At 42.9% G+C, this 11842-nt stretch overlaps 1 non-coding gene across 1 annotated transcript; it reads left to right on the top strand.

The window, feature by feature from the left end:
- The first annotated feature begins 6540 nt into the window (after nucleotides 1–6540).
- On the top strand, nucleotides 6541–6614 carry Trnai-uau. The gene has a single exon. It is a non-coding gene; the product is annotated as a tRNA-Ile (tRNA).
- The last annotated feature ends 5228 nt before the right edge of the window (nucleotides 6615–11842 follow it).

Here is an 11842-nt window from a genome sequence, read left to right as displayed (position 1 = left end):
AACAAAGTGAAACTGAATGCTTTGCTTGACATTTGTAACTCTTGTATCAGGTTTGAAGAAGAGGACTTCATAAGTTATTCTTTTTCTGAGATGAATGCTTTTCCAAATTATCACAGCTAATGAACCAAATTTTTACCCTCACCTAATGTCTGTGCCACCCTCCAAGCAGAACCATTGTTCATTGAAACAGTTGGCGAATGACTTTATGGATAAACCATCTTAATATCTATACCATTTCTTAAATGGATGTAACCTGTTCCCTGTGGGCTAAGAATGAAGTCACTCACTCAAGTCAAATAGCTTTGACTATAGCAGGAAGCCTGTATCCAAAAATCGAGCCTACAATTCATTTCTTGGTGCAACAGAGCTATCAACTCTCAACTTAGCTACGATGGAGGTAAAATCCTTTGGTGATGTGAGGGTCATTGTAATATAGCCTTATTACAATGAAACCCAACATCTAAAAATTGTTCTTATTTGGGTTTGTACCACAATAAGAGCCAAGATTTTAAACTCTACTAAATACAAAACAAACAAAAAGACTTTATATATCCATGTTCATTTAAGAAAATACTAATAGTGATGTATTATTTTTAAGTATACAGCTAATATGTTTGGAGTTATTTAAAATTTATATTGAGAGAAATGTATTTTCACTATTGCTGTAGATGAGCATCTACATAAGACTGTTAAATTGATTGTTGTTTTATATTAAACAACTTTTATAATACTTATTTTTATTGTTATAATATTTTATAAATTTTAAGGAATTTGACAAAAAAGATGTTGTAGGTATTGAAGGGGGGAGGTCTCTGGGAGGAGAGGTGGTACAAAAGGGAAACAAGAATGTGATTCAATTCTATTTAATTAAACTGTTTTCAAATGTTAACAAATTCAGATAAATTGAAATCATGTAACTTTTCTCATCATAATGCAATAAAAGTTTTTTAAAAAACAAAACAAAACAAAACAAAAAAAAGAGTCCTAAGAAGAAACATGAACAGCCACATGTCCCTCATTTGTTACATGTTGCTACACCCACCAGAGGGGATTTTAGGACATTGACATAACTCCTTAATACAAAATCCTATCGATTTAAATAGAGTACTTGGGAAAACAATGTGTCAAGCAGTTTATTTAAGGAACCACTTTCTGTAGTAACTACAGCCTTGAATTATACTATGGGGCAACCCTGGGCCGGCTGCCCAGTGCCACCAGTCTCTCCCAGAGCAGCCAGTCCCACCCAAACAGCCAAGGCCTTCTAAGCTGCCGGCCTGCTCACCACTTTCTCCAGAGTGCTCCCCACTGTCCCTCCTCTCCGACTCCACTCCTCCCACTTGTCAAGTGAATGTCCTCCACCTCTACAAAAGACATAAGCAACAACTTCCTGTTTCCACTAGCTCAGCCAGCATCTTCCTTTTATTTAAAACTTTCTTTGAGTTCACTTCCTGCCAGTGCCTGTGTGTACATACACACACACACACACACACACACACACACACACACACACACTCACTCACTCACACTGAAACAATAGAAGAGGCTCTCCTCCCACAAGTCAGTCAGAAAAACAACCTCCTATGTGAACGATGAGCTGATAGCAAATTCACCAAATAAGGAAAGGAAAAGAAGAAAATGGAAAGTTTTCAGCAGCACTATTCCAAGACATCCACTCAAAAAAAAAAAAAAAAGGTGTGGGGCTGGAATGTTCTGCCTCCAACGTGTGTGTGTGTGTGTGTGTGTGTGTGTGTGTGTGACAATTACAGGCATTAACTGTTTATTGCATTCTCTTTTTTTAAAGATCGTTTAAAGGTTTATCTGTTTCGTGCTTCGCCTGCACACCAGAAGAGGGCATTGGGTCCCATTATAGATGGCTGTACGTAAGCTACCATGTGGTTGCTGGGAATTGAACTCAGGACCTTTGGAAGAGCAGCCCCTGCTCTTAGCCACTGGGCTATCTCTCCAGCCTCAGTATTTTCTTCTTAATATAACCTTGATTTTTATTAAAATAATAATTTTTTTCATACAACATATTCTGATCATGGTTTCCCCTCCCACAACTCCTTCCAGGTCCTCCCCACCTCCCCACTTACTCAAAATACACAAATCCACATACCTTTTCTTTGTCTCTCTCATTAGAAAAAAAAACAGATGAGGACAAAAAAATCAGAAGAGAGAGGCAGAGAGAGAGAGAGAGAGAGAGAGAGAATATGAACCAGAGAAAAGGCAGAAGAAAAAACACATACAGATGCAGAGATGCACACATAGAAATGCCCTAAAAACACAAAATCAAAACCATGAGATATATAAGTGAAAGATGTACAAGGTTGGAAAGGGTGACCAGAGAAAGCATTACGAGACAGAAGGTCTCCAGAAGTATCATTGGGCTCATTTGCACTGGCCATCACATCTGGGCATGGGGGCTGCCCTGGAGTGTGGTTTGTGTTCTCAGTAGGACTCTGTCTCCACCTCCGAGGCTTCCCAGGAGGAAGCAGGGTACTTCATGGAAGCGCACATGGTCCTGCGATCAGGGTGTGAGACCCTGGATCCCTGTCTATTCCTGAGGCAGCTTTGGGATTTTTCTTCCTTCTCTGTAACTAAGTCTCTGTCTTGTTGATTGGCTAGGAGCCCTCAGGCCTCTAGATCTTAAAATAAAACAAAACAACTTCTTCAGATAAAATCCCATTGTCCTTTGTTCCCATCAGGACTAGACTTGGCTGACACGGTTTCACTGGCAAAGGGGGCTGCACCCACAGTTTGCAGTCTTTAGGGAACATCTGGGGACATCTGGGGACACAGCAAGGGTGTCCCAGATGGAAGAAGAAGGGTTCCCAAAGAAGGTAACCCAACTTTAGCATCTATGACCCGGAATTCAGTTCTACTCAGTCTTGTGGAGTTTGAGTTTCATTCTGTGTAATTCTGAACTTTATATGTTTTTTTATTTTTTTGATTCATAAAAGGCAGGAAAAACTCAGCTAGTTTACAAATAAAAGTCTATGCAAAAGCCAATGCTGATGTGTTTTCTGAACAAATGTCAAAACAATAGCTTCTCTGTTCAGAAAAACAATAATTACTAGTTCTATTCAAAATTGTCCCAGTGCAATATGGCATGGAGACAAACTATATGGAATGGTAAGAAAAAATTATATTATATGGAAAACATATGGCTCCTACATTTAAAAAAACTAGATAGAATGAACACAGGAAGATTTTTAGTAAATTTCAAATATATATTTGTATATTGTTGTAATTAAAAAATAAAATTCAGCCAGGCAGTGGTGGCACACGCCTTTAATCCCAGCACTTGGGAGGCAGAGGCAGGCAGATTTCTGAGTTCGAGGCCAGCCTGGTCTACAGAGTGAGTTCTAGGACAGCCAGGGTACACAGAGAAACCCTATCTAGAAAAAAAAAAGAAAAAAATAATAAAATAAAATACAAAGCCTGGTGATAGTGGCTCATGTCTTTAATCCCAGCACTTTGGAGGCACAGGTAAGCGGCTCTCTGTGAGTTTGAGGTCAGCCTGGTCTACAGAGTGAGTTCCAGGACAGCCAAGGTTACACAGAAAACCTGTCTCAAAAATCCAAAAGAAAAAAAGAAGTGAAATACAAAATCAATACCATATATAATAGTATTCAACTACATCAAATCTCTGGGCACATGCTATACTACTGGACTAAAACTGGGATACTTTGGACCATAACTGGAAGCGCTCTTAGAGTCCTAAAACAATAAAAAATGACAAGGTCCCTTCTGAAGAGCGTGATGAGAGTTTATAAGTCCAGCTGGCTGGCACTTAGAACTCAGAGCTCATCACTGAAGTGAGGGTATATCAAGCAAGAAAAAGTTCAAGAAAATCTAGAACGGAGGGTGTGGGGGTAGTCAGTAATTTCAGAGTCCTGGATCTAGCAAAACTTTTAGCTTTTCTACACTTTTGGTGTGTGGGTGACTGACCCAGTTTAAGGGTTGGGGTCACATTACAGCTAACAGCAGCTGTTCATATGCCACAAAGCGTCATTTATCTCTTACCTCTGACATGTAGTCACACCGTGCCCACCAGACACTGTACCCTGACACTCAGAGCTCTGCTCAGCACACGCCCTATCGCTCTCAAGTTCCTCCCTCCCAGTAGAACTCAGCCCACGAACTTCTGATACCATGAACACACACCCAGCCCCTCTCCTGCAGTCCTGGCATCTTCTCTGGCTAACAAGCAAGCTCTCTTGAGTGGAGCTCACCTCTCCACCTCCTCCTTTCTTCTCTGTCTCCTTTATCTTCAGACACATCCGGTATTTGTCATCCGTACCTGCTCTTACTGTCTTCTATCCAAATAGTCACCATGACACACAGGCCCGCGTAAACATATGCACGCGCCTTCTCTAAAACTGTAGGTTGTTGTTTTGCTTTGTTGGTTTTTAGGGTTTTGTTGTGTTTTGTTTTTGTTTTTGTTTTTTAGACTAGTCTCCCCCCACACACACCTTTAGATATTTTCTTTATTTGCATTTCAAATGTTATCCTCTTTCCTGGTTTGCCCTCCAAAAACCCCCATCTCACCCCCTCCTCCCCCTGCTCACCAACCCACCACTCCCACTTCCCTGTCCTGGCATTCCCCTACACTGGGGCACTGAGCCTTCTCAGGATCCAGGGCCTCTCCTCCCATTGATGACCAACAAGGCCATCCTCTGCTGCTACATTTGCAGCTGGAGCCATGAGTCCCTCCATGTGTACTCTTTGATTGGTGGTTTAGTCCCTGGGAGCTCTGGGGGTACTGGTTAATTCAAATTGTTGTTCCTCCTATGAGGCTGCAAGTTCCTTCAGCTCCTTCAGTCCTTTCTCTAGCTCCTCCATTGGGGACCCTGTGCTCAGTTCAATGGTTGGCTGAGAGCATCCACCTCTGTATTTCTCAGGCACTGTCAGATCCTCTAAGGAGACAGCTATATCAGGCTCCTGTCAGCAAGCACTTGTTGGCATCCACAATAGTGTCTGAGTTTGGTGACTGTATATGGGATGGATCCCCAGGTGGGACAGTTTCTGGATGGTCTTTCCTTCAGTCTCTGTTCACACTTTGTTTCTATATTTCCTCCCATGGGTATTTTGTTCCCCTTCTAAGAAGGACTGAAGTATTCATACTTTGGTCTTCCTTCTTCTTGAGCTTCATTTGGTCTGTGAATTGTATCTTGGGTATTCTGAGCTTCTGGGGTAATATCCACTTATCATCAGTGACTGTATACCATGTGTGTTCTTTTATGATTGGGTTACCTCGCTCAGGATGATATTCTCCAGATCCATCCATTTGCCTAAGAATTTCATGAATTCATTGTTTTTTTTTTAAGATTTATTTATTTATTATATTGTAAGTACATTGTAGCTGTCTTCAGAGATTTCATTATGGGTGGTTGTGAGCCACCATGTGGTTGCTGGGATTTGAACTCAGGACCTTCGGAAGAGCAGTCAGTGCTCTTAACTGCTGAGCCATCTCTCCAGCCCCGAATTCATTGTTTTTAATGGCTAAGTAGTATTCCATTGTGTAAATGTACCACATTTTCTGTATCTATTCCTCTGTTGAGGGACATCTGGGTTGTTTCCAGTTTCTGGCTATTATAAATAAGGCTGCTATGAACATAGTGGAGCATGTGTCCTTATTACATATTGGAGTATCTTCTGGTTATATGCCCAGGAGTGGTATTTCTGGGTCCAATTTTCTGAGGAACCGCCAAACTGATTTCCAAAGTGGTTGTACCAGCTTGCAATCCCACCAGCATTGAAGGAGTGTTCCTCTTTCTCCACAACCTCACCAGCAACCAGAGTTTTTGATCTTAGCCATTCTGGCTGGTGTGAGGTAGAATCTCAGGGTTGCTTTGATTTGCATTTCCCTGATGACTAAGGATGTTGAACATTTCTTTAGGTGCTTCTCAGCCATTCGGTATTCCTCAGTTTAGAATTCTTTGTTTAGCTCTGTGCCCCATTTTCAATAGAGTTATTTGGTTCTCTGGAGTCTAAATTCTTGAGTTTTTTGTATATATTGGATATTAGTCCTCTATTGGATGTAGGGTTGGTAAAGATCTTTTCCCAATCTGTTGGTTGCCATTTTGACCTATTGACAGTGTTCTTTGCCTTACAAAAGCTTTGGAATCTTATGAGGTCCCATTTGTCAATTTTTGATCTTAGAGCATAAGCTATTGGTGTTCTGTTCAGGAAATTTTCCTCTGTGCCCATGTGCTCGAGGCTCTTCCCCACTTTCCTTTTTATTAGTTTTTATTAGTATCTAGTTTTATGTGGAGGTTCTTGATCCACTTGGACTTGAGCTTTGTACAAGGAGATAAGAATGGGTGGGTTTTTCAAAAAAAAAAAAGAATGAGTGGGTTTTTTTAAAACTTTTTATTGATTCTTTGTGAATTTCACATCCTACACTCTAATCCCACTCATTTCCCTATCCTTCCATATCCATCCCCTGCCCTTGTAATCTCCTCCCCCGAAGAAAACAAATAATAATAATAATAATAATAATAATAATAATAATAATAATAATAATAATAATAGTCTGGCCAGTTAGCTTAGTTGGTTAGAATGTGGTGCTTATAATGCCAAGGTTGTAGGTTCGATCCCTATACAGGCCACATATGTGATGTATTTTGGGCAGGAGAGATGGCTCAGCAGTTAAGCGTACTGACTGTTCTAGGGTCTTGAGTTCAATTCCCAGCAACCACATGGTGGCTCACAACCATCTGTAATGGGATCCAATGCCCTCTTCTGGTGTGTATGAAAATAGCAACTGTATACTCATATAAATAAATCAAGAAAGGAAGAAAGAAAGAAAGAGGAGAGAGAGAGAGAGGGAAAGATAGGAAGAAAGAAAGGAAGGAAGAAAGGAAAAAAGAAAGAAAGAAAGATAGAAAATGTCTTGCTGTAGAAGCTGTGGCGTGTCATGGTATGTCGCACAGTATACCATTTTGCCCAAACAGCTTTACATGTAAATATCCATTACAGTGCATTGGTCTGGTTTGAGGCCTTTTGTGGTTTCTGCTACACTATCCATACTGGATCCTCACTGGGACTTCTCTCAGATATCCTGTTGTTGCCCTGTGTCTAGAGATACTGCAGCTTTGGATCTGCGGGAACACGCAGAACCATGCTCTACTGGTTCGTAGATGGTGTAGATGTTGGGGTGGGCCAACTCAAAGCCCCAGATCTGGATCTGAGTGGTAGATGAGTTGGTCAGCTCACTAGCTCACCCTCAATCACACCATCAGGGCCCGCTCTCCAGCACTGCCCCATCAAGGGGCAGGGGCAGGTCACCCAAATACCCTTGGCCCACAAGAGGAGGGGCAGATCTCCTGCTCTCCCCCTTTTGTCTGGCTCTCCCTTACCCACATCACCAGGGGCAGCTCTAGTGTGCTGTCCAGGCTAGGGAAAGAGGGAGATCTTCTGAGTGCCTCAGTTGGTGAGGGTTGGGGCCAGCCCTTAAACATCAACATAGCCCCAGATAGCAACGGCCCAAACCAGGGACATCTGCATGCCTTTCAGTGGTAACACGGGCCACAGGCATCAACACAGACCCTCACTACTGAAAAGCCATGGACCCAGACATGGTTCTCAAGGGTAGCACGTGTCTGGACCTCACCATGGCCTCGCGTGGCGGTCCGGGCTGCTCACATCAGGCTGTTCTTCTCCACCCTCCAGTCTCCAGTTCTGCCTCTCCTCATTGTGCACACACTGATCTGTTTCTTTTTCTCTCCCACCTCTGTCATCTACTTGCTCATCTTAGTGCCATCCAGGCCTCCAGAAATCTTCCATCTGCCCTCACATCCCAAGAGCAGGGCGATTTGTTTTGCTTTTTAATAGTGTGGTCTTTCTTTGTTAAATAAATAAACATAAATAAAAATGTTTTTACCAGCCTGGTCTTCAGAGTGAGTTCCAGAACAGTAAGAGCTATACAGAGAAATCCTGTCTCGAAAAACCAAACCAAACAAAACAAACAAAAAAAAGAAACCAGAAAAAAAACATTTTTTTAGATTTATTTACTTTGTGTGTATGGGTATTTCTTCTGTGTGTATGAAAGTGCACCATGTGTGTGTCTGACATTCTTATCTGGTGCCTTTAGGGATCAAAAGAGGGCATTGGATTCCCCCTAGAACTGGAGTTACAGAGGGTTGTGAAAACGTTGGTCCTCTCTGTAAGAGCAACAAGTGCTCTTAACTGCTGAGCCATCTCTCCAGGCCCAGGAGGTAGATATTACTAACTTCATTTTAGAGCAGTTAAAACATTAAACAAAGAGAAACTGAGTAGCTTGCGCTGGGTTACTGAGTCACTAAGTGGCTTCAGAAATCATCTCAGTCACATTTGAATTCACCTCTAAGAACCCTGACTTTTGGCTAGCAAAGAAAGAGAACTCTAACCCGTTAACATTCGGAAGGGGGAAATAGAAAGTCCCTTAGCTTAACTAAAACCTGAGAACATTCATTACGTCCACTATCAAGCACCTACTTGGGGACAGTTACATATTAATAGGTGCTGTTCCTCTGAGAACGCTCAGTCCCCTCTGGAAGCCGCACTGCATTGTCTTCTACAGCATAATCAGTAATCAGTGTTGTCAAAGAGCCTCCCCAACTCCTTCTGTGGGAGCTCAGAGGAAGGTGCCCTGGCAGCCTTGGGAGCAGATAGGAGAGAGAGTAACATCTCAGAGCTACAAAACTGGACACGCAGACAGCTCGCCAAGTAAAGGAGGGAAGCGGGTAAGAGTGTTTCAGAGAGAATGGCGTGGACAGAGACTCACAGCAAAGCTCATGACGTGACAGAAAGCTTCAAAGAGTGTACGCCCCCACCTCTATCCCTCTACCGTAGTCACAGTGGGCATAGAACAGAGAGGCCCCTGTGGGGCTTCACACCTACAATCCTGGCCCAGAAAGACAGGAGAGGCGGGAGGATTGACACGAGTTCTAGGACCTGGGCTGCAGAGGGAGACTGGATCTAGCATGTGCATGTCCCGAGTTCGATTCTCAGCACTGCGTAAAACAAGTGTGGTGACACACACCGTTAATCCCAGCTCTCAGGAGTGTGGAGACAGGAGGATCAGAAGTTCGAGCTCATTTTTGAGCTACATAAAGAGTTTAAGGACAGCCTAGGCATATGAAGCCTTATCTATAATCATCATCATCATCATCATCATCATCATCACAACAGCAAGCAGCATAGAGGTCAGAGAAGGAAGGCAATAGGCCCATTAAGTTTATTTTTAGGGTTGACAAAACTCGACATGGCAGGTTTTTCTTAGTATCATCCTTTAAAAAAAAAAAAAGATTTATTTATTTATTTTATGTATGTGACTACACTGTGGCTTTCTTCAGACACACCAAAAGAGGGCCTCAGATCCCTTTACAGATGGTTGTGAGCCACCACGTGGTCGCTGGGAATTGAACTCAGGACCTCTGGAAGAGCAGTCAGAGCTCTGACCCACTGAGCCATTTCTCCCGCCCCCATGTATCATCTTTTAAGAAAGGTGCGACATCCAAATTCATTAAAGGAGACTAGTGCTTGTTCAAATGGTAGTTCAAATGTTCTTTCAAGTGGTGTTTCTGCATGAAATGCCTATGGCGCTTTTCAGAATGATCACAGACCTCCCTGTTGCTTGCCTGGCCCCCAGTCATCTTCCTTCACCCCTACCTCACCCTCTCCCCTCCCTCAGCTCTACCTCCTCCCCAACCTCAGTGCCTGCTGTCCTCCGCTGCCTCGGTCCTTTGGCCTCTGTGCTTAGCTTCCTACTTTCCACGTGGGTCCGACTTACCCTACTCCCTGGCTTTGGCTTCTGCTCCTTCTCAAAGCTTCCGTCTGGTGTTCAGTTGCCTCTTGCCTTCCAAGCTCCTCTTTCCTGGACACACACGTGGCACCTTTGGTGTGACTCTCCTCTCCCTGCCTCTGCTTCTTTTCCGTCACCAGAGGTTCTGCAGCTTTGGACACCCATCTGCCTTCTCCCTTGGAATGTTAAATACACGAGGATGAGGTTTTGTTGCTTCTTTGTCTGTTGATGATGTAACCGTAGTACACTTGTACACGTGTGTGGCAAATAGAGGACCGTCTACGAATATTTGTCTGGTAGATAAATGAAGAGGCAAACAGATGAGAAGAGAGAAAAATACATACTTAGATGGTTTCCCCTGAACAGGAGAGGTGAAAAAGGAAAGGGTAAAGTCAGAAGGAGCAGATCCATACCCACTGCAATGCGAATGAAGGAATCCTAGGTAAAACGCGCTACAAGCATGGAGCGAGGAAGGACATAATCCTCCTAAATGAAGCACCTTGGGGTGTTATTCTAAACAAAATGAATAGCCACAAGTCCTTCTCACTTAGATGAGCCAACCGAAGGCAAATGCTAGAAACAGAAGGCAGGATAGCAGGTGTCCAAGGCGAGACGGGAAGGCAGGGTGCAGGGAGGTGGTTGGTGAAGGTACAAGTCTGATGTTTCCAGAGGAAAACCTTCTGAGGTCTGTTGCAAAACATCGGCTTCACTCAGCCCTCTGAGCCCTACACTCAGAATTGGTTAAATTAGGGCTTTGTTGTTTTAGTGCATGAAGAGCTTAAGCGGCACAGAGTATGTACGTATTAAGGATCAGCCACTGGGCCTGCAGGTTACTAAGTAGCTTCTTTTGGATACTACAGGAGGTTACAGTCAAATCGCACCCAAAGAAGCTGATGAACACATGGATCCTTAAGGTGCAAGAGGGTGTGTCCTGGGAAGCAGATGTGCCTGCAGAGGTAACCAAGGGGATGCCTGCCTGAGACGAGGGTAGCCATGGAGATCAGGCCCTGCTGTTTTGCTGTTTCAGCTGAGTGACTAGTACAAGTCAGGTGCTCAATAAATATTTGTTCAATAAATAATCTTGACACAGAAGCACGGTGCTTTGTAAGTAATGGATAACTAATAAATATTTAATTGTGATATCACAGTTTGTCTTACAGACGCTATCTAACGTAAAATAGTTAAAAGCTGCATTGTACTGATATGATTTCAACATTAGGAGATCTTTCAAGATATTAATTGGGTTTTTAAAAACCTGCAGAGCATTATATTACTTTTAGGAGATATGGTTCATTATTTCTTTGGCTTGGTATTTGGAAGTCTGTTCTTTAAGCAAAGAGCTATGACATACATCTATGTGTTCTCACAGAGCCGTTATATATTTTTCTATCATCAGCATATGATATTTCGCTAGGAGAGGTTTGTGATAGTTCAATGGACCTGTTTTCTCAATTCGTTATATGCCTACAGTCCTTTAAAAAAATAAAATACTTCAAAAATATCCCATAGCACCTCAAAACCCCATACACGTAGGTTAAAAATAAGTGTCTAAATGATGAGAAATTTGTAAATTTTTCTCCTGAATTTCTGAGATAATTCCCCAGATTTTTTTATAAAAGCATGGAAGATACAGCATTTCGGTGAATATTCTCGTGTTCCTGATAGTTCAGGCCAGCTGCTCCTTGGAGCAGGCTATGGTTTTGCGTGTCTCTGAGCCCTTATACAGGCAGCTGCCTCTGCCTAGCCCCCCCTTTCCCAAACAGCTTTTCTTATCTACAGTGTGAGCACCCTAAGAGCGAAGCACCTTCCTCTCACAGTTGTAAGGGCGACTCAATTTCAAGCATCTAATTAGAAACGCATCTAGGAGAGGATTAGACGTTTAAGAGTCAGTCCTAACTGCTACTGCTCCTCATCGTTTTTTAAAGAGAGAGATTGTTTTTATTTATGTGCCTCTGTGTGTGTGTGTACTGGGCATGTTAGAGTACCTGAGGAGGCCAGAAGAGGGCATCCATTGTATTCCCTGGAACTAGAGGGTGCTGGGGCTTGTAAGCC

This window comes from Mastomys coucha, unplaced genomic scaffold (assembly GCF_008632895.1).
Source record: "Mastomys coucha isolate ucsf_1 unplaced genomic scaffold, UCSF_Mcou_1 pScaffold21, whole genome shotgun sequence".
Taxonomy (NCBI): domain Eukaryota; kingdom Metazoa; phylum Chordata; class Mammalia; order Rodentia; family Muridae; genus Mastomys; species Mastomys coucha.
The sequence above is the reverse complement of the archived record's forward strand: the minus strand, read 5'-3'. Positions and strand labels throughout refer to the sequence as shown.